The sequence below is a fragment of the Delphinus delphis genome, chromosome 11 (genome assembly GCF_949987515.2).
Source record: "Delphinus delphis chromosome 11, mDelDel1.2, whole genome shotgun sequence".
NCBI classification, from domain to species: domain Eukaryota; kingdom Metazoa; phylum Chordata; class Mammalia; order Artiodactyla; family Delphinidae; genus Delphinus; species Delphinus delphis.
In genome coordinates, this window is record NC_082693.1 from 72,137,584 (window position 1) to 72,161,965 (window position 24,382).

General features: G+C 40.7%; 1 protein-coding gene across 4 annotated transcripts in view; it reads right to left on the reverse strand.

The window, feature by feature from the left end:
• The window catches only part of ATP2B1 (ATPase plasma membrane Ca2+ transporting 1), a 132,503-nt gene extending 117,246 nt beyond the window's left edge, over window positions 1–15,257 (reverse strand). For all 4 annotated transcript variants that reach the window (XM_060025345.1, XM_060025344.1, XM_060025342.1 and 1 more), the window contains exon 1: window positions 14,868–15,257. The gene's annotated coding sequence lies outside the window, so the exon portion shown is untranslated. The remainder of the gene's footprint in view (window positions 1–14,867) is intronic.
• Window positions 15,258–24,382: the final 9,125 nt, after the last annotated feature.

Below are 24,382 nucleotides of genomic sequence, written 5' to 3' on the forward strand. Positions count from 1 at the left end.
CCCTGGTCTGGGAAGATCCCACATGCCACAGAGGACCTAAGCCCATGTGCCACAACTACTGAGTGACCCAACGCAGCCAAAAAAAAATTAATAAATTTATAAAAAAAGAAAAAGAAGAAAGGAGACAGTAGGGGCAAGTCCAAGATTATGACGCAACTCAGAACTGACAGTCTGGCTCTCTACCTTGGTTGTATGTGGAATATAAGCAGAGCTCAGTGCAACTTAAAAAAACAAACAAACAAAAAAACACAAAACAAACAAAAAACTTCAAAAGTAATAGTGACAGGAGAGAGATCACCATCAAGAGTTCTAAGACTAGGAAACGATGGTAGCAAAACTACTGCCATATGAAGGTTTGACAGCTGACTCCAAAATGTCTTTCTTCTTTGTATAAGAATAGCTGGAGGAACTTCCCTGGTGGCGCAGTGGTTAAGAATCCGCCTGCCAATGCCGGGGACACGGGTTTGATCCCTGGTCTGGGAAAACGCCACATGCCGCAGAGCACCTAAGCCCATACGCCACAACTACTGAGCCTGCGTTCTAGAGTCCGTGAGCCACAACTACTGAAGCTCATGTGCCTAGAGCCGGTGCTCCACAACAAGAGAAGCCACAGCAATGAGCAGCTCACGCACCGCAACGAAGACCCAATGCAGCCAAAAATAAATATATAAATTAATTAAAAATAAAAAAATTTTTTAAAAAAATATGTCATTCTCTTAAAAAAAAAGAATAGCTAGAAACAATATATCCCTATTCATTATAGGAAGAGATCAAAGACTAGGAAGGAGACATGTGCACACACTTAACACAGGTTCCTTGGAAGCATACAGCACCTGATGAATCACCGCACAAAAAAGGAAACCAAGAAGGAACGCTGGACATACCAAGTGAGACGGACTGAAAGCTCTGCATAACAGACTCTCTTTCTTGGCAGGTCACAGTTATTACTGTCTAGCACAGTGATCACATAACTATTTTTTGAAGGAATTTATTTATCCAAAATCTTAAGTTTTCCACTCAAAGTCTGAGCACTAAAAATAAGTCAGATACAATGTCATAGGAAGAGCCTGCTAGGACACCTTCCTAAACCTAAAGTTTTATTTCATATACAAATACAGAAACTCCACTTTTTTTGGATTAATTCAACATACACTTGCACTTAAAAGCTTAATGTCAAACTTTTGTAGAATTTTCTCCTCTGTTAAAAAAAAGATGTAGGGCTTCCCTGGTGGCGCAGTGGTTGAGAGTCTGCCTGCCGATGCAGGGGACACGTGTTCGTGCCGCGGTCTGGGAAGATCCCACATGCCGCGGAGCGGCTGGGCCCGTGAGCCATGGCCACTGAGCCTCCGCGTCCGGAGCCTGTGCTCCGCAACGGGAGAGGCCACAACAGTGAGAGGCCCGCGTACCGCAAAAAAAAAAAAAAAAAAAGATGTATTAATCTGTAAGAAGCATTTTAGAAAACTTTATCAACATTTTGAAATAACTAATAATAAAAGTAACATCCATTTCTAAGGGCCTATTCTTAGTATTCTACTTCACTTAGTAAAGTTTATCTTACCCTTTAAAAGCAGGGATGGTGGAACTGTTTCCGAAAGAATTAAACTTATATAACAGAGTTGTAACAAAATATTTCTCATCTTCAATAGTATGATTCAGCTGACATACTTTCAGTTTAAGTTAAAAGAAAAAGTGCCTTGTGATAAAGTCTCACCACACGCCTATTACAGTTTCTAAAGAGAGACAGGGGGCTTCCCTGGTGGTGCAGTGGTTGAGAGTCTGCCTGCCAATGCAGGGGACACGGATTCATGCCCCGGTCCGGGAAGATCCCACATGCCGCGGAGTGGCTGGGCTCGTGAGCTATGGCCACTGAGCCTGCGCGTCCGCGTCCGGAGCCTGTGCTCCACAACGGGAGAGGCCACAACAGTGAGAGGCCTGTGTACCGCAAACAAACAAAAAAAGAGAGACAGGGACTTTCCTGGCGATCCAGTGGTTGGGACTTCGCCTTCCAATGCGGGGGGTGCGGGTTCGGTCCCTGGTCAGGGAGCTAGGATCCCACATGCCTTGGGGCCAAGAAACCAAAACATAAAGCAGAAGCAATATTGTAACAAATTCCATAAAGAGTTTAAAAAAATAAAATAAAGAGAGACAAAACAAGCATTTTACTGGAGTCTGAAGTCAGTGGACTCAAGCTCAAGACCAGACACAAGAGGCTCATTCAAGAGTCATTAAGAACATCACAGGTAAAAGTCATGTGCCAGAGGCTAGTAACAGAAAGATAAACAGTCCCTGCTCTCAAACTGAATATCTCCTGGAGGTGTCAAACATGTAAACAACAACAAATTATGAATTTTTAAGAGGGCTACAAGAATTTGAGAAAGTAAAGCAAAGACCTAGAAGTTGAGTGGCACCAACTGTACACATAGCAGGAAAAGACAAAGAATCCTAAATACTTAACTAGCCTCTCAGCAACGAGGCTGGCAAAAAAATGTTAATCAAAAGATAACAAACTACCAAAATCCTTTAAACCCAGAAATTACAAAGGAAACAATCATAAATGAAGATAAAATCTACAAAAAAAAGATGTTCACTAGAGGATTATTTAACATAAGAGAAAAAACTTAAAACCCAAACATCTACTAACAAGGGACTAGCCATGGGATGGAATATCACACTTATTAAAATGATGTTGATGAAAAAAATCTGATGACAGGAGAAAAATAATACAAAGCTTTTTAAAACCACACAATTATACCTACATTATCTAAAGCATGTTAATAGATGTACAAATTTTTTTTAAGTTCAGAAATAAATCAAAATGTTAAAGCTGGCTATTTCTCAGAGATAGTGATTTTGTTTCATTTTTACATTGTTCTATATTTTCCAAAAATTATACAATCAGTATTGTTATATTTTAAATTGGTAGAAAAGTTATGTAAGTCACTGTATTCCAGGATTCCCTTTTAAAACCATTAATACCCCTTTCATCTTTTTCGATAGAGAAATTCTCTCCCCCAAATTCCACAGAACCCACTCATTTAAACAGTTTAATATCTGTAAATTCCTTGAAACAGTATCTGGCAGGTAGAAAGCAGCTACACCAGTGTTCATTTTATTAAATATTTTAAAATTCCCTTTATCTAGTCAAAGTAATTAGTGTGTTTTATAGCTGGTCTATTTTTCATGCCAGTTTGACAAAAAAACCCATAGGTTTTCGTTTTTCTTTTCTGAATTCCAGCATCTCTTAAGGGATGACTACTGTTTCCCTCTGAGATTCTTCCTTCAAAGAAAGAGCAGGAGGAAGAAATTCTGTCAAATACCAAATTCTTCAAAGGGAAGACAGGAAATTAGTGAAGGGGGTGGAATTTTAAAATATGGTTAATTGTTAAGATGCAGCTACAGAAGGGTACTCCTTAACATATTAAAGAGTCTCTCACAAATCAACATTCCATGGGATTAAATGCTATACTTACCCAGATGAAGAAATAAAGAAATCATATATCAAACTCTTAGCTACGGACAGGACTATATGTAACTATTTAGAAAAAATGTCTTCATATGTATTTATGAGCTGCTTGGAGTGCGTGTGGAGTAGTGGTGATGGTGAGGGACAGTCCAAGGGAAACTAAGAAACCAAAGAAGGTAAGCAACTGTTCTACATAATAAAGGAGGGAGAAATTTGAACTTGCAAACTGGAGGAAGACTTGAGGGAGAAATCAAGGAACTTAAGTGGACTGCCTCCCCTAAGTAAGTTTTCAGTCAAGTCCACATTGCTCACTTATGCTTTAGTAAAAATGGATTCTTTTATTCAAAGTAATACTGAATTCTGCATCTCAGTTGCACAAGACTGCACGCAGACCCAAGAACGGAACAGGGGACACACCTGGCTTATCCACAGATATAAACTTATTCCACTCATGTATTCATTTTTAGTTTTGACAAACTTATACATGCATGAAGTTTGTTTACAGAAACAGGTCTATAAGACTTTTTAAAAATATCAGCAATTTTTTTAGTCCCCTTATCCCAGTTTCCATTCACAGGCAACAAGGAACAGGTACCTTTCGTTTTAGTACCTAACTCCATTTCTACAAATAATACTTGCGGTGCTCCTGCTTGCTTTTTCAGTTTTAGGTGTTAGATACATAAATCTCTTTAAACGCTATTCCTCCTCCCACCCCCAGCACAAGCACAAATGCTTCCCAAAGTACTTTTATTTAGAGGATATCAAGAAACTACAACTCAATAATAAGACAAACAACCTAATGAAAAAGTGGACAAAAGATCTGAACAGACACCATAAGTTACTGGAACCCAAAAGGCTATCAATGGGTAAATGGATAAACAAACTGTGGTACATCCATGCAATGAAATCTTTACCAGCAATAATAAGAACTGAACTATTAATATATGCAGCATGGATGAACTTAAAATTATGCTGAATGAAAGCCAGACCAAAAAGGAACACATACCTTATGATTCCATGTATAGAGACCTTAGAAAGTTCAAATTAATCTATAATGACAGAAAGCAGATTAGTGGTTCCTTTCCCTTGAGCTAGTCAAGAGTTCTCAGAGAAGACACTTCAACTCTGGCCAGCATCCTGAAAGCAAAGTGAGGGAAGGTGGCTGCGGATCTTAACAAATGCTGTAAACTCACACTCACTCTCATTTTAGCAAACTTTGACAGAAAGTAGGTGTCAAACGCCACTGATATGCCACTTCTTTAATGGAAGTCTTAGATAAATAGATTTACTGAAAAGCTACACTGTCTTCATGAATGAAACAGCATATCATCGATGAAACACCAAATGATAAATTAAAGGCAAAATTAGATGGTAAACCTAAAAAATAAATTCAACAGTTGAAAATTCGGGACAAGGTGGAGAGAGAAGACGACCTACTGTGGACATATTGTTTTAAAAGTCAAAACTTCCAAGAAAGACAAGTTAATAAAATTCTCTGATTTTATATTTTGTACTTTTGTGGGAGGTAACAAAGAAACCAAGTGATTTACCCATGGTCACTTTGCTTTTTAGTGGCAACAATAAAACTCAAATTTAAATCTGGAGAGATCTTAAGACAACATCACAGAGTTGAAAACCCAAATCAGAAGTTTTAGGTCTAGTCTCACACAGGAATACCATGAAGATACACAGGCTCAAGGACCTACTGTACAGCACAGGGAACTATACTCAGTATTTTGTAATAACCTATAAGGGGAAAGAATCTGAAATCCAATCATATATACACCTGAATCACTGAGCTTTACACCTGAAACTAACACGACATTGTAAATCAACTACACTTCAATAAAATACAGATATACAGTCTCTGAGAAAGGTGGGCATTCCTGGCAAAAGGAACGATGTAGCAAGAGCGTCCAGAGGCAAAAGAGAATCAGGTAAGTTCCAGTGCTCAATATATATATTCAAAAAGTGGAGTTTAAGCTTAAAGGCAGGTGAATTTAAATTTTATCCTAAATCCACTCTTCATGCAAAAAAGGGCTGATTGGTGTTTGTTTTTCTGATATCCGACATTCAGAGGGTCTGATGCTGGAGGATATCCTTTTCCTGGACTTTGCCATCATCTCTTTCCCATTTCACTGACTGACCTTCCTTGTTTTCAGCTCCCTATACTTGCCCTTTAACTCAACAGTTCTCCACCATAGTACTAGTTGTCAGGAGTGTGCAAAGTAAAGTACCTGAAGTTTGTGATTCACTTTTTAAACAAACAGAAAAGGGTAGTTAAAGCATCACTCACTTGATTTGGGGCATAAGTAGAGAAAAAAAGGACAGAATTATAGCAAAGGAACTGAAAATTTCACGTAACTCTAAATATAAGCAAGGCAGCATGGAGTATACGCCAAAGCCATCCACGTCTGTCCCAAGAGGAAAGATCAAAATCTAGTAGGAAAAGATCATACTCTAACCCATTTCACTTTTGCTGATTCCACTGATGTCTGCCTTCACAGCTTTCTTTTTATTTTTTTCACTACTAAAACCGTTCTACACTCCTCTTTTGATCAACGATTAATTCCTTCCATAATACCTTACCAAGAGTTAGGTCTATAAAATGTAAAAGGGTTGGGAGAACACTCAAGATCAGTACACCTGTACAGTTTCAGCAGTGCTAAACACTGGAAAGTGAATAATCTATGGAGAGCAACTTTTTTCAAGCATTTAAAACTACAACAGCTTACGTGCCAAATCTATATAAATCATTAATTGCTTAAATGTTTGAAATTATGACTCCATGTACTACATGAGCATTCAAAAGAAATGATAAAGTCAGGTACAGGCTTTCCTGCCTTGACCTAAGGAAGGCAGAAGAATAACCACATTGCTATGCTTTAAACTTTAACAAAGACCATATATCTACACATCCTCCTGATGCCTACAGTGATCATGCGCCAAGTCATGGGCCAAGAGTTCACGCTCAATGCATGAAGAACTCTCTCAGAAAATCAGAACCTGCAGCAAACATTTAAAAGCTTGACTCCAAGAGTACTCCTATCGGTAAGCAGTAAGTACAAGGGTATCATACTGTAAATTTTAGACCATAATATATGCTTCAAATTATGGCATTTTACATCATGCAATATGCTAACGGATTACAGATACAACAAGCACATCTTAAGAACATCAATGTTGATGAAAGGAAAAATGTCATGAGCTAAAAGAAAAGTGAAACTGGTCATTTTAAGACAAATTTTAGCTACTGTAATTTGTCTAAAATGGACAAATTACTACACCGCAGTTAAGAAATGGAAATGACTTCCTATGGAGAAGCTAAATTCTATTGTCCTAGCAACAGTCTATGAAATGCGGCTGCCCTCCAGAAGTAAAACAGGTTGTCCTATGAATCCATCTGAGCAAAGCTAAAATTTCAAAGGTAAAAAGTCTTTAGAAATTCTCCAAGAAAAATTCCTCCACTTTATCCACTTTACCTTCACGCAAGCTACACAATATCTAAGTCCTAAATCAATCCGCCAGAAAAATACTGATTGAACGTTTATGGGATAAAACTCTATATATCCTCAAGAACTCATGTTCTTACCTGAATGAAATTACTAAGACAAAAAGGATGTATAACAGATGGGAACTGTATGACCCAGACTACAAATGTACAGCAATTCAGACAAGAAAGTTAATGAGTGATGACTGCAAAAGGTAGATGAATGCTGAGTTTTGAAGAATGGGAACATTTAGACAGACAAGATCAAGGGTCCCATCAAGTGAGAGGAAAATCATAATGATGTCACAGCAAAAGGAATGAGAAGAGTGTACGCAGGAGACTGCCAGACATGACTGTCCCGCAGTGGGGAGTCAGCAGTATAGTACTGCAGCTCTGCTATCAACTCCAGAAACTTGATTCACATTGCGAACAGCACCCCCCCAGAGGTGTGCAAAGTGGTGATCCTGGTTAAGTAATACAGAAAAGCAACAAGTGGGTGCTCCACTAAAAGGGATTCTGTGAAACAAGGGAGCTTTTAAAACACTAAACACATTTAGATAGATTCAGTCCATATTACCATAGCAAAATATGGGAGAAGTCCCAAATGGGAAACTGCATAAACTAGCCTATCTCGGATTTGGGTTTTGCCCCTCTCCCTCCATAAAACTCCTATTAATATTTCTTAGAATCGGTGTTCTAAAATGCACTTTAGAATACTGAGCTATTTTATAAAAGGTCTTCAGAGTCAAGCTGCATCTTGATAAAGGGAAAAATGAGGAACCACTGAGCGTTTTAGTCAAGAAACGACAGCAGCAAAACTACTTAAAAACAAGAAAATTCTGGCACAAATATCAAAGGTAGATTAGAGCAGCAGATCTGAGAATTTTGAGTAAAAGATTGCTTAGAATCCTTCTGGGAGCAAACCAACTCACTGAGTTAATACAATGAACAATAAATCCACATTGTTAATAATCAAGTTATTTAAAAAGCATCTTTTAAACAGACAAATCCTTTTTTATGATCTACTTTTCAGAACACACAACTTTTAGTCCTAAATTTGTCAAGTCTTTATAATAGTCATACCAGTTTACAGTTAAGGAGTATCATCTCAGATTTCACAATGTAAGCAAGCACTGGTCCATTCAAAACTATCCTTGTTTTTTCCTCCAGAGGCCGAAGTGACAAAAATATTAATACAAATCCAGGTATCCTGGATTTTGCAACACCACATTGTTGAAAGTTATTGTACTTAGAAATACCAAATAATATTCCTACCAAAGAGGTAACTAAAAACACTGCATACTGTTTAGAATAATTAACAAAGTTATTTAGGAAAATTTTAATGAAAAATAGCTTTAAAAGAATATGGTGGCTAGAGGGAAGAGATATGGGAACATATGTATAACTGATTCACTTTGTTATAAAGCAGAAACTAACACACCATTGTAAAGCAATTATACCCCAATAAAGATGTTAAAAAAAAAAAAAAGAATATGGTGAAAGGTTTACCATAGTTTATCTGTATCTCTCTACCAGAAATCTTTATGAGCTTAGATTTCCACAACCATTAGTAAATTATAACCCATGATTCCTAAATATATTCTAAAGCGCAGTGAACAAGCCTAAGGTTTTGTAACAAATGATCAAAAAAGTGTTCAGCACAGTCTTGAGATGGACCTGTTTTGAAATTAATTTCATTATAAAATCTATTTTAAAAACAGATGCAGGCTACTTACTATAGTGTCATACATGAAGCAAAAACAATTGCATTTTAAATCTGGTCTTAAACAGAAAGTAATCCATATAGGGTAGATAAAATGGTTAAAGTCAGATCAGTTTACATCAAATGGCTCTTACAGTAGACTGATGAACTATATAATCTGTTCTTTAACATTAAGCAAAACAGCAGTAACTTTTGCTTTCATGCACAGAATGGTAAATTATCAATTAGTCCTATTAATATTCTTGAAAGATCATTAAGGACTAACCTGCTGTTTCTGAAGGAACAGCTACTTGTTAACTGAAATTAATAAGGACCACTACTTATCCACCAATTTATGTCCTTTTAGTTTGAAGGAACATCCAAAGTCTTTCCTTCTAACATAAAATAAGAGCTAGACTAAAGCATATCATATGTATATAAATATACAGTACTGTACTGACACAGCATGCATTATTTTTACATAAGCCCCCATGTTCAGGTCATTTGGAATGGCAGACGCTGGGGCATGAAAACAAACAGAACATTTTCCATCTAGTACTTTCACAGTGCTTAATAAATAAGTAACTCAATAACCGTAGATGGATCTTCTGCAAGAAGACAGTGCACACAGATAAAAAAATATTTTCAATTTACCAGTCTTACAATTGTCACAAAAACCACCAAGTCCACAAATCAAACTTGGCTACAATAGTCAAAACTACTTGAAAGCACTATGCTCACAGTCAAATAAATCAATGATGTCTTTCTAATTTATAAAGGCATCTCAACTACGTAATATAATTTTAAGCGAAATGCAAACTCAACGTGGGTGTTTCTCAAAATGCTGACTACTGGGCCCCACTCACATCTGCTGAATCAGATTTGCGGGGGCAATGCCAGGGAGTCTGCACTTTCAGTAACTCCCCCAGGTGACCCTCCTGCACAGTTTCTGCAGAACCACCACCTTCCCTGTGAGCTTTATAGCAAGGTTTTGGATATCAAGAACTAAAATCTCATTTGGGACCTTTTAAAACTAAATTTCATTACATACCGAATTAATATTTCAAAAAGACTTAAGTAACAAGCTGTGGCAGAAAAAAACCAAATACATGAAAAAATGACAGCAGAAATTTAAAAAAGAAACTTTTAGTACAGGCCACTTTATTTTTAAGTCAAGATTTAAGACACCCTTAATCATTTCAAGGACTAACCAGTCTTTGTAAACATAATTCCTAACTTAAAAATAATCCCATCCACAATATTAAAAATATAGTATTTCAAATATGTTCAAATTCATTTACTCAGCTGTTAAGCAAATCAGGATATGAGCTGCTTATATTATACCAAATACAAGCAACGATTAAATTTATAAGTTAAACCCAAACAAATCTGTTTATATTCCACTATTAAATTTACTGTGGTCAGAACCTGATTTTCATAAACTTATATAACTTTCACAAACTTACGTAGACATGTATAATGGAAAGAGCAATGAAGCAAAAACTAGAAGGCATCTAGAATCCAGTTCTGGCCAATCTAGCTGCTGGCTATATTATATGACCTTAGGGCCTAGAGAAATCATTTCACCTACCTAACAAACAAGGAAGGTACAGCTATCTACTAATTTCACAGATTTATTGTGAGAATCAAAAGGGATACTATGTAATACACTCTGAAATACTGTAAAGCATTTCATAAATCAAAGGCATTATCATTAAGAGTAAAATTTGAGAGACACTATCTTTAGGTGCCTGCTGTAAAACAGACTATTACAGAAACAATAAACATAAAAATTGACCTTTCAGATTCAACTAGATGTTGTACATTATTGTATATATCCTATAAATTATAAATATAAAACATAAGAATTTAATAGTCATCTGTCTTATGCCCCCATTTATAATAGATATATTTCTTGTGTAAAAACAGAAATGAAATTACATGCACCATGAATTGATAACTGTCAAAACTGGTCACTAAGTATAATATTCTACTTTCACATGCTGGACAATTTCCATAATAAAAAATTTTAACAAGACAACAATGTATATATGTGTGTGTATAAAATATCTGTAAAAGCTAAAAACCAAATCTTTTAAAGTTTTTTTTTTGAAAATTATCCCCATACCTATTGTATCATTTTCCTTCAATGTTACCTTAGATTCTATACATTCCAAAATAAGCTGCTCTCACGTACCCTTCTATATATATATCACGGCACCTATTAGAAAATAACTATTCCTCTCCAACGGAGTGAGTAAATACTCTTACCCAAGCTGCAAAAACTTAATTTTCTGCTCCCTGATCCTTACTCCTTTAATTTTCTCATTCATTACAAAATTCCAGAAGTAAAAAGTGAAATGACCAGTTTCAACTGCAGGTATGTGTAAAAACATAAGAAAAAAAAGGGGGCAAATACACTTTTTTGTTAGTACTGCAAAAGACCACCAATAGTTGTAATTGGCCGTTCCTCTTAAAACCTGTTGACCCATACAACTCAATTCACGTGGTAAGAGAATGCTGCACCCAAAATTAAGTTAACATATCTGTCAGACAAAGGAAATTGGTAAATTTAACCCCCAAATCAAGGATTCTATCAAGATATGCATAACAATGTATAATTACTCTGCATACATCAACGTAATTGCTCAAATGATGTCCTTTAACCTGGGGCCATATTCCAGACTGAAAAGCATAAACTACCTTTCATCACAAGCAGATTTTTTAACTTAATAGAACTATTTGTAGCTCAATAGCTTATGCTTTACAGTAGTCTATGAAGAAACTACAAGTGGTGAATTAAAAATTAAATGCAGATAGAAATGGTAACGATCTTGTGGTTTGCAATTAAAACTATATTTAGTAATATCCACACATTTATTTATTCATTACTTGAAAGCTGAATCTTTTTTTATGTTACATCTGCAGTCACAATCATCAGAAGATATCCTGTGTCTAAAGAGATAGTGTACCTCATGTTTTTGATTTGTGAGGGACGGGGACAGAAGGGACCAAGTGGTCAGGGAAGGAAATCTCACCCATTTAGCTGTCACTACAGCACATGTTTTCTAAGCATTAAAAACTCCATTCATTTTTATATAAGATATTGATACATTTGAGAAGAGCCATGCACAGAAACCACTTTTTCCAATATAGTCTTCAATAACTTTGAGGGTAAGTACTCCTGCTGGAAGTCCTAATTTGTATTATTTAAAAACAATTAATTGTAAAATCTGCAGTCAAACCATAAAAGGCAAGCTGTTGGAAGATGAAAAACAAAAAAAAAATTACTATACCTTATTCAAACAAGGTTAATAATTTTGCATGTTTACTTTAGAATCTCTTTATAGCACAGAAGCTAAAAAAAATTTATAAAACCACTATCATGCTGGTGGGTACCCTTATTTGGTGGCAATGGCTAGTTTTAAATATCTATTTACAGTGAAGCTATTACTTTCCTTATTTCTTTTCCTAAGTAGATCCAGACTATTATTGACCCTGTTATTTTATCATAAGCACAAATCAAATCTAGTTTCTCACTTCATCTCAGAGTTCTACACTAAATCCCAAGCTTCAATTAAAAAACCATGATTTCCCATACAGTTGCAGAAACACCCCTAAAAGAGTGAGGAATTGCAGAATATGGGAAAATGAAGACAATTTCACCTTACACATCTAAATGGGGATGCCAGTAATGACAACTGCAACAAAAATCAAGAGGATGTTCTCTGAATTTTCACCATTTTAATAAAAGAAAATGCTGAAATTTTAAATTAAAGGTGGCGCTCTGTCCTCAACTCACCCGATTGTGACTCACTTTTGCAGACTATATGGTAGGAAATAACTTACTTTTCTAAGATCTTTGCAGTTACACCCAAGCCAAAATCAGGACAGAGATCCACCCTTAATTACAGCAATTCATGCAAAGCACAGAAACTAAAACGGCCCCCTGAAATCATGGCTAAAGAAGCCCATTTCATATACTAGTTCTCAAAGTCTCCCTTTAAGGAGTATGTTCCTATTTACTTCAAATTTGAACTCACCAGGACAAAAAAGAAAAAAACAGGGGGAGGGGGACCCAGATGAAACGCTCAAGTACAAAAAGCAGATTCTCCTCCAATCCCTCTAATTCCCCCAATCCGCCTCTGCCACACACAAGGACAGGGAGTCTGGGGAAGGCTGGCAGCAGGACAAGCGGTGAAGGCCCTTCATTCACTCACGTGGGCCACTATCCAAAGGGTTACACACCCTCTGCCCGAGGAGAGCCTCATACAAAGCAGATCCTTACAAGTACTTTTATTATAAAATACACCCACGCTGAACAAGAGCTTTATTTTAAAATAAGACTGTCCTCAGGTGGGGGGAGGTGAAACACAACAAAGGCTTCCATGTTGAAAGGCAGACAGTCCAGATATAAGCATATACCTACACGCGTATGAAAAAAAATCCATATAACTAATTGATCATGAACAGCAATCGATACCAACAGGAGCCATTAGATTATTAATAAATCCAGAAAAGTGCCATGCATAGCGGCCAAAGGTGGCTGCCTGCTGCGCTCTAACCCCAGGAAAGGCAAAATTACGCGTGCAGAGGAGGGTCGAGCCCTCCGCAGGTTTAAAGACCCCCGGAGCACCTCTTGCCCTACCCTCCGCGCCAAGCACCAATGCACCGCACAGGATTCGAGCACTCCCAGCGCTGCGAGTCCGGCAGAAAACTGGTGAATGAAATACGCACAGACACCAACCTGGCCAGTGACCGCGGCGCAGAACCAGGGGTCGCTAACTAGCTAAGCCACAGAATTCTCCAGCAGGATGGAATAAAAGGAGTACACCCCCCCCACCTCCGCAACTGGAATGCGGCTCTTACTGACCCTTCCAAAAAGGGGGTGGAGGACGCAGGATTTTTTTCTTTCTTTCTTTTAAACTAAGTCTAAGAACGCGAATCGGAAGCAACCGAGAACATCCTGGGGGGCCAGACAACAGACACCGGGATAAAGGCGAGACTGTTCTCCAACTCCCGGGGAATCGCCATCCGGTGTGACACGCATCAATCAACTAGCCCCAGCCGGGGGCCGACACCGGCCCCGCTCTCCGCCCGCGGAGCGCCAGTGGGGCTGAAGCCGGGGATTAGAGGGGTGACCCTCCCGGGGCGCGGGGAAAGAGTGCCGGGCACCGTTGCCCTCAAGGTCACCAGGCGCTGGAGCGGGGGCGGCCGGCCGCAAGATGGGCTATGGCGCGGCGGAGGCGGCTCGGAGAAGTGAAGAGCTGCGGGGTTAGACGCGAAGTCCCACCGAGCCCCGTCCCTGGAGCCCTGGGCGGGGACTCCCGGCCGGACCCGGCGCTGAGGCGCACGCCGAGGAAGCCGCTCACCTTTACGATCTGCCGGGGCGGGCGCGGCGGGAGACAACCTGCGAGGGGGCGCCGGAACGCCCCCGCCAACTTCTCCCGAATCCGCGCAGTCCACGGAGCACCCAGCTGTCAGGAGCCCCGCCGCGACGCCCCCACCTCCGTGTTCCGCCAGGCTTCCCCCGCAGGTGACCTGTCCCGCCGCCCCCGCCGCGGACGGGCGGCGGCCGCCACTCACCTCGCCAAGCAGCAGGAACCATTTTCCGAAGGGGAAAGGAAGGGGAGGCTGCAGGAGGGTCGGGGGGAGGGGGCGGTGAGGACAGCGGGAAACGCAGAGAACGGGGGCTCGGTCCTCAGCCCGTCCGCAGGCGGCTCGCAGGACTCAGAGCGCCAGGCGGAGGTTCGGCTGCACCTCGAGGATGAGGTGGCCCCAGAGCCGAGAGGTTCGGCTTCCACCAGCCGGGGCTCCCTACTCACGCTGCACTGCGAGGAGGCGGCGGCGCCGGCGGCGGAGGAGGAGGCGGCGCCCGGCCGGCCCCCGCCCAGAGCCCGGCAGCCGCCGAGTGGCCGCCCGCGTCCCCGCAGGACCCGCCTCCTGAGCTCCGCAGAGCCGCACACAGGGCGCGCCGCGCTCAGCACGGGCAGCTCTGCCGGCCTCACGCCGCCGTCCGCAAAGGCAGCGGCGGGCGGGGTGCAGCCCCCTCCGGGAGCACCGCAGCCCGACCCGCTCGGGGAGGGGCCCGCGGCCCCCGGAGAGCGGACAGCGGAGCACGAGGGGGCTACGCGAAGCTTCGGGCAGGGGCGCCGCTTGCACCGGGTGGCCCGCAAGATTGCAGGGGGAGGCAAGGGGAGGTGAACACTCACCCGTTCCGGTCTGGCGCTCCCTTCTCTCCACACCCTCTCGCCTCCCGCTCCACGCTGGCGGCGCAGCTGCTGCCACTGCCACTGCCGCCGCCGCCGCCGCCGCCGCCGCCGAAGCTCGCGTTGCCGCCGCTGCCGCCTTGGCTAGGCGCGGTCACGTGACGCGGCCCGCGGGGAGCCTGGGGGCGGGCAGGCGCGCGCGCGCGCGGGAGGAAGCGCGACTCGGACGGAGACTGGGAGCTGAGCGGAGCCGAGAGGGCGTTTAAGGGGAGGACCCGGAGAGCGCGCCCCCGGCTGGCGAGCGCGCGCCCGATGATTAGCACTTGCCGCGCGGTGGGGAAAGGGTGGCCGGAGTGAGGGGCGGGGGACTCGTGCCTCCACGCGCCCCTCCCTCTCTTCCTCCGCTGAGCGCCTCGGCCGGCCGCTGCCCCCGCCCCCTCCCGTTCGCCCCTTTCCTCCTGTCGCTGCCAGCGATTGGCTGAAAGGCTCTGACGTCCTTGTTTCCATGACGTATCGGGGCGGGGGGCGGAGGGGGAGGAGGGGGTGGGTCGGACAAGCGGGGCGGTGACGCTGTCAGTCACAGCTGCTGTTTCCGAGCGGGTCCGGGCGGCTCCCGCAACTGTGGAGGCAGGAGAGCGATGTCTGCCGCAGGCTGACTTGGGCGCCCTTTACTTGGGGTCCCGCCCGAGGCAACCCCGGGTCTGCGCTCCTCCGAGCCCGGGAGCCGGGCTGGCGGGCGGGCGAGGGCAAGCCCTCCAGGCGAGGACCGGTTAACGCAGACCCCCGCGTCCGCCGACATTTGAGCGGCTCCTCGCCATGTCTCTGCTCCACTCCGTACCGGACTCGGTTCCTGTCCCGGGCCGTGACGCACGCGCCGGACGACAAAAGTGCCGCCTAGCTCGCTCCCTCCTTGGAGGAGGACAGCCCACACCCCCCCCACGGGCGAGGGGCGCTCCATCTCTGTTTCTGCCGGTCGGGCCCGTAGACTCCGGGGATACCCGCTGCAGCGCCCAAAGAGTTAACGCAGGCGTTCGGCCGGTGTGAACAGGCCCATCAGGATCTGCGCTCAGAATCCCCGTGTCTTCCTTTGGGGTTTGCGTTTTCTACCTATGCAAAGCCTTTGGCTCTTCAGTTCACTTGTAGCATCTCGGAGGGGGGAGGGATTGAGATGCTGAAAGGTAACATGCTTTGCCACAACCTTCAAGAGATTTTGCAAGTTAATAAAAAAGAAACCACCGTAGTGACATTTTCAGAAATAAAACGGGTTTTCTTTCCTACACACACATACACACGTGTTCAAAGATTTGTGTCTTACCTAAGACATCGTGCTCCATCTTCGTCTAATCGCCTCTGTTTGAACTGTCGCCGCTGCTTTAGAGAACTTGTCCGTGTTATTTTCAATACCACGTAATCAGAACAAAAAGATAAATTCTGCAGAGGCTCCTCCTTTCTCTTAACTCCAGGACTGGAAAAATTAATGTCTGTAACGTCTTCCTAAAAGCAAACAGTCGATGCGAAGGACTTTATTATGTATGTTCACTCTGGTAGTGTTTACATTAAAATAGTTTTGAAGGATTTAAAAACTAAATATGTGAAAAGTTTAAAAAGCAAAAAAATCCCAGTTAACCCTGTTGAAAATTTTTTTATCAATTTACGTATCTTACCAGGTCAAACAGTACCAACATTTTGAGCTGTGCCCTTGACATGCAAAACAAGCACTGGGCAGGATGACCCCGTTTTTTCCTCTCATTAATCACTGATAAGAAATTGGTTGGTGGGTACAACAGCCCTTCCTGACACTATTTCAAAACTTCTTAACAGAAGAACAGATTAACTTTTCAAAACGGCTTAGAGACATTTAAGACTCATTGGCCTTTGTCCAACTTTTCCTCCAAGGAAGTCGCAATAGAAAATTGAATTATGTATTCTACTTTAATCAAGAATTTGACATTAAAGTAATATATGATTCATTGCTATAGTGCACTAGCAAAATGGATAATAGATTAAACTAGAATCTGTTCACTTTGTGGGTTTGTTGCAGTTCCAAATAACAAACGGTATGCTCGTACAGTGTTGTGGTCATGAAAAATTACTCAGCATCTTCATTTTAGAACATGATTTCAGTAGAGTTTTCATTTATGGAGATTATATACATATATATCCCAGAACATATTTATGTGCATTTTAATGAAATGTGAGTCACATACAATAGTATATTTTTACTGTCATAGTCAAGATGATTGTACTGTGTAGTTTGGTTTTTATATTTTCATTCTTCAAACAGAAAGCAATATATAACTGTACACATTATATATAGAAAATTCATCTTTTTCTCCCAAAGGTTTAGCACTGAAGGTTTTTTTCTCCCAAAGGTTTAGCACTGAAACCTTCTTAATGGCATATTTTTCATCGTAAAAATCAAGAAAATATTTGATTACTTAAAAAATGGAACTACTTAAATTCAAGAATGCCACTGTATATGATATAACCGTATTCTTTTAATCTTAGACCTCACTCTATGGATTCAATTGATCCATAGATATATTGGTGCATAATAAGAGCAATATAATGCAATTTATTGTTGAAATACTTAATCTTCTAAGCCACTTTTAATATGCTTTAAATATTTATTTTTAGTTACAATGAAAATTTTATAAAGGTATTTAAATCTTATGGCAAGTTACTATTTGGGATGTTGACATTGCTTGAAGACAGGCTGTGTATTCAAAATAATGTATTTTGCAAACTGTTAAAGTATGTTTCATTTAGTGGCATAAATCTCAACTATTGACATCTTTTCTAATAAGTTGATCAATTCAGTATGAACTAATCTTATATAACTTATGGAGACAGTTTTCTAAAATCCTCCATGTAATTAAGTGTAAAGGGAAACATTAGGATCTTTATTCCCTCAAGAATTCTGTCACATTCATCTATCGAGGGGACAAAATAAAGGCATACCAACAGCAGCATATTTTTAAAACCATATCATTTCCCAAAGTACACTTTTATACGTATGTGAATGTGTCAGTGCTAGTCATTGCAGAATACTAAAGAGAACTGACAGGTGTAGGGAGGCAAAAGAGGAAAAATATTCAACGCTTCATAAAAAGTAGTTGTGTATGTTCTCAAATTTCCATTAACCTGGATCATCAGAGAGAGAGATATGAAGTGAAACATTACTTAGCTGAAAGCCGCAGAGAACTGTTATCTATAAGTAACAAACTAATTACATTTGCTGAATTAAATGAAGTATGATTACAGGTAAGCCTAGAATAAGAATTTTCAAGTCACATAATGGAAAATTTTTATAGGTGAAAAATGTGAAACGGTTAGATGTCATAATTTGATGGGAATTATTTAACATCCTGTACCCTTCAGTATAAGGCATTTTTTTTCTACCCCATATGTAGTATCTAGGTTATAGAGTGTGGCCCTAAATCTAAATTCCAGAGACTCAAAAAAAATGGAAAGCTCTTACTTAAATGTTCTTGAGGAAGATTTCCTAAATGAGGATTTGGACTTGACTGGTGGCACGAAATATATAGGAGATTTAAATTAATGCAAAAGAAGATGGGGAATAGAAATGTCAGGAAATGTACCTGAGAATTAGCAAGTTTACCACATCCATTTTCCTATCCTTTCTTTATCTATGAAACATAGATTTACTACCTTTGTTACCTTTCACCTCCATATGTAACTCATTTATTTTCCCATTAATAATGGTGAGTTATGGTGTATCATAGGGTTGTTGTGAAGTTTTGGTGAAATGTTTATATTAAGCTCTTAACAGAAAAATTGGCGTTAAAAAACGCTCGGGAGCTGTTATTATTTTTCATAAGCATGCATCCTTTATCCCTTATTACAAAGTAAATGTGCTGCAAACAAGAATATACATTTTTACTTGACTTACTTTAATGAATAGGGGCTTATTCTCACGTTAGAAGTTCAGAGGTAGGTGATAGTATGATTGATTCAGTTGCTGAACACAGAATCAAGGATCCAGGCTAACAGCTTTCTGCTCCACCCACCCTGGTGTGTGCCTCAGTATTTTTTATGCCCAAAACAGGAAAGTCAGAAGGATTTTTCTCACATCTGTGGTGCATCTTATGTTTTTCAGATTATTTAGTGCTTATAGTTTTATATAATTTTTCGTTATTGCCCTCCTTTCCTTTGAAACCCCTCCTTTGTTCTCAAGATATTAGAATGTGCCAAAGAATCACCTGTGTGAGCTTAGCAATGCAAATTCTTGGGGCCATAGTGGCAGAGCTTCTGACCCCGACTGTTTAGAGTGGAGCCAGAGGATAGGCATTTTTGATGGTTCCTTTAGGTGACTTTGATGCACTTCACAGTCTCTGTTTCCCTCCTTTGTCCTGACATTCTCTTGTTGTGTTCTTCTTTAGTTCTTCATTCTCTTTCCCTGGCTATTTCCAATATTAAGTTCTTATACTTGAGCATTTCCTTCTATCCTGACTTTCATAAAGTTCACCCATTTTCATGACTTCAGCCCATTGAGGATAAGGATAATGTTACTAATTTATTCATTAGTCATTTGTTGATCTTGACAATTATCCTCTAAGTTTACTAAGGAAGGAAAACATGGAAGATGCCTACTGTTTAGGAGGCATTAGCATCAAGGTAGTAATTCATCTATTCTTTTATATAAAGAAACTTTCATTAAACGTTTATTACATGCCAGGCCTAATAAGATCTGGCACATAATAGGTGATTAAAATAAAATTAGTTTGAAATGAATAAACAAATGAACTATCACCTCTCCAATGATAAATTCTAAATTTTTATCCACTGCCTTGTTCTTTTATTCTGGTGACCCCAGGGAACTCCTTCAGGGTCATTTTTTTTCTTCCAGGTGGAAATAAAGTTGAGCCTTGAATGACACAGGGGTTGAGGCACCCAGCTCCCAGCAATTGAAAATCTGCCTATAACTTTACAGTCAGAACCCTCAGAATGGGACAAAATATTTGCAAACGAAGCAACTGACAAAGGATTAATCTCCAAAATATACAAGAAGCTCATGCAGCTCAATATCGAAAAACAAACAGCCCAATCCAAAAGTGGGCAGAAGACCTAAATAGACATTTCTCCAAAGAAGTTATACAGATGGCCAACAAACACATGAAAGGATGCTCAACATCACTAATCATTAGAGAAATGCAAATCAAAACTACAATGATGTATCACCTCACACCAGTCAGAATGGCCATCAACAAGAAATCTACAAACAATAAATGCTGGAGAGGGTGTGGAGAAAAGGGGACCCTCTTGCACTGTTGGTGGGAATGTAAACTGATACAGCCACTGTGGAGAACGGTGTGGAGTTTCCTTAAAAAACTAAAAATAGAACTACCATACGACCCAGCAATCCCACTACTGGGCATATACCCTGAGAAAACCATAATTCAAAGAGTCGTGTACCACAATGTTCATTGCAGCTCTATTTACAATTGCCAGGACATGGAAGCAACCTAAGTGTCCATCGACAGATGAATGGATAAAGAAGATGTGGCACATATATATAATGGAATATTACTCAGCCATAAAAAGAAACAAAATTGAGTTATTTGCAGTGAGGTGGATAGACCTAGAGACTGTCATACAGAGTGAAGTAAATCAGAAAGAGAAAAACAAATACCATATGCTAACACATATATATGGAATCCAAAAAAAAAAAAAAAAGGTTCTGAAGAACCTAGGGGCAAGACAGGAATAAAAACACAGATGTAGAGAATGGACTTGAGGACACGAGGAGGGGGAAGGGTAAGCTGGGACGAAGTGAGAGACAGGCATGGACATATACACACTACCAAATGTAAAACAGATAGCTAGTGGGAAGCAGCTGCATAGCACAGGGAGGTCAGCTCTGTGCTTTGTGACTGCCTGGAGGGGTGGGATAGGGAGGGTGGGAGGGAGACACAAGAGGGAGGGGATATGGGGATATATGTATATGTATAGCTGATTCACTTTTTTATTCAGCAGAAACTAACACACCATTGTAAGGCAATTATACTCCAATAAAGATGTTAAAAAAAAAAACAAAACACTTTACAGTCAGCCCTCCCTCTGTACCAGAGGTTCTGAATCCTCAGATTCAACCAACTGCGAATGGTATAGTACTATAGTATGTATTTACTGAAAAAAATCCACATGTAAGTGGACCCAAACCTGTGTTTTTCAAGGGTCAGCTGTGCTGGAAGAAAAAAGCCAATTTACCAGTCATCAAAAGCCAGGTCACTGAAAGTCAGTTTTTTGACTTATATGTTTTTGATGGCAGAGAAGAAGGGGTCAAGGGAGGAAAGCTGAAATGCTGGGGAGTGTGCAGATCAGAATAAGGTAGGATCTAAAACAGAGGGGATTCACCTTGAAAAGAAAAAGGAACATCTCTTTCTCTGATGCAGAAGAAAAAGGCAAAAAAAAAAAAAGGTGTCAAAAAAGTAAATACTGAAGTTTAGAGGAAAGATGACATAGGCACACAAATGTCATTTAATATTCCTTATATAATAATAGGTGATTTTGGTCATCAGCCAGAATTGAGTAAGGCTAAGTAAGGAGTGGATTGGGCTGATTAAAGAAACTAAAGGATGAGCAAAGGATAAAATGTTATCCAAGGCCCAGGCAAAGTTAGAGTACAATTTTATAGCAATATAGGTTTGCACAATATTCTCTGGTGATTCAAGAGTTGGGGTTTCTCATTGTGGTTACAGTTGTTAAGAGTTCAAGAGAGTCTGGTGCAGTTCTTCTCAGTGGGGTTTGTCATGGACCCTGATAATTGGACTGTATTAGTTTGCTAGGGCTGCCATAATAACACACCACAGGCTGGGTGGCTTAAGGAACTGAAGTTTATTTTCTTACACTTCTACAGGCTAGAAGTCCAAGATCTGACTATTTGCTTTGCCTTTCTCTTTTGGAATCTACGGCCTCCAGGTTCTCACTCTTTGCCAGTAACTGTGCGGGTAACTACTCTTTTCAGTAGTTCTTTGAACTCCAGTAACCATGTCCTCATAATCTTCTGCTTGCCTCCCCTGTTTCTGAGCCAATGATTACTTAATTCTCACATCTACTTATACTCACTTCTGCTTACTTGTTGCTTAGTTTCTGACCTCACTGGTTCATCGTGAACTTTAATTATGCCTGTTTCTTAAAAAAATGTACTGATAGCTGATTCCCTTGCCTTGTTAAGATTCTCACCTCCTCTGCATTTCTGGTTTTTCCCATTCCAAATTGTAGCCCCTTTTTTTTGTTTTTTTTGTTTTTTTTTTGCTGTACGCGGGCCTCTCACTGTTGTGGTCTCTCCCGTTGTGGAGCACAGGCTCCAGACGCACAGGCTCATCAGCCATGGCTCACGGGCCCAGCCGCTCCGCGGCATGTGGGATCCTCCCGGACTGGGGCACGAACCCGTGTCCCCTGCATCGGCAGGCGGACTCTCAACCACTGCGCCACCAGGGAAGCCCCCAAATTGTAGCCCCTTTTTAATGCTCTGCTACTATCACACACAATCACTGCATTGAGTTAAGTGTGTCTGGCCACTGTCATTTCATTTCTTATTTTATTCACCTAAATTTTTAAATTTAATTTTTAAAATATTTCTTAAATTCCTTGTTTCAGTGTAAGCTATTGAAGCCACTTCACCATTGAACAAAGAATATATCACAGCAAAATTACTTTTCCAAGTAATAGTGCCTTGTTTATAGGACTACAAGAACACTCCTACACTAAATAATCTACCAAAAAGGATGAAAATTTTATCGTTTTGGTTTGGTTGTGTTAAATTCTCTTTGAGCTATCATTATTCTACTGATATCATAGCATGCATATATGGTCTTCTATATTCCTGGGGACGGTTTCTGAGGTAGTCCTATTCTAACTAAAGATCTCTTTAATCATACCCTGACATAACAAGAGTAAAAGGTTGTATAATTTGTCCAAAGTAGTTCTTGCTGTGGGCCATAAAAGGAAGTAAAGCATACAGTGTCTGGACCTAGGGAATATATACATCTATATAAAGTCATGAAATATCAAGAAAAATAATTCCAAAGAAATACATAAATATGTGACAGTATAGTACACATTGCATAAATTCGTGCCAAGAGAACTAAGATTCATTGGAAAGATTATTATGCGAAAGATGACTCTTAAACTTGGTTCAGAGGCGGAGGCAATATGACATTTAGAAAGAGCCTTAGCTTTGATGGAAGGCAGGCCTGGATTTGAATCCCAGTTTTGAAGTTTGCCAGCTGTGTGACTTTGAACAGGTGCCTTAACTGCTCTGATTCTTTAGTTCTCCCCTAGGTAAATGGAGACAGTCTTCTAGTGTGGCTATGAGGATAAAATTAGATCATGTAGTTTTTCCTAGCAGACACTAGATGAATAGGTATTTATATTCTTCTTTTAAGAATATTTATTTATTTAGGCCGTGCTGGGTCTTAGCTGTGGCGCACGGGACCTTCATTGCGGCATGCTGACTCTTAGTTGCGGCATGCACGCAGGATCTAGCTCCGACTAAGGATTGAACCCAGGCCCCCTGTACTGGGAGCGCAGAGTCTTACTCACTGGACCACCAGGGAAGTCCCGGTATTTATATTCTTCAACTCCCACCTAATCTGCCGCATTTTATATTGTCTTCATATTTTCTACTGTATATGAAAATAATACAATTTACTGGAAAATGTAGAAAGTATAGTTAAACTGTATACAGCTTCAAAAGGATTTTTTATGATCTATATTTATCATTAAAAAGGAGATTTTAGAAGTTTAATGAGGGATTCCCTGGTGGCGCAGTGGTTGAGAGTCCGCCTGCCGATGCAGGGAACATGGGTTCGTGCCCCGGTCCGAGAAGATCCCACATGCCGCAGAGCGGCTGGGCCCGTGAGCCACGGCCGCTGAGCCTGCGCGTCCGGAGCCTGTGCTCCGCAACGGGAGAGGCCACAACAGTGAGAAGCCCGCGTACGGCAAAAAAAAAAGTTTAATGAATTTTGAAATAGTAAAGTACTTGAGATTTAGGTTCTGTGTGGCTTATATACTAGTTGAACTAGTAAGTAACTCAGATAATTTTTTGATCCCACAGGCTTCCTGTATGTCTAGAAGATTGCCAGCATTTGTTATGTTAAGGTCAAATCAATGGCTATACAGTCACGACGAGATTACTAGTAAGTGTTTCTGAGTAACGATTAAGCAGGAGAGTGTATGGTCTTCCCTGAAAACAAAGACAAGCAATTCTTTGAGAAAGCTTGAAATGACCACTGAACTATGAACCAGAGCCCAAATAATGAAAACCAAGCTACCTCCTCAACAAGAAATGTTATCCCAGCAGTGCAGCTGTGAGCTAATTAAACAGCCTAGATGGCTGTACTGAATTTTAGTACTGCATTTACAGAATTAATTCAGAGGACATGTTATTAAAGTCTTGGGTTTATCAGAAGAAGGCAGCCTCTTTTTTCGAGCAGCATTTAAAAAATTAACATACTGGATAAGCAGCTTATTGTAGATGGAGCCTATGAGAT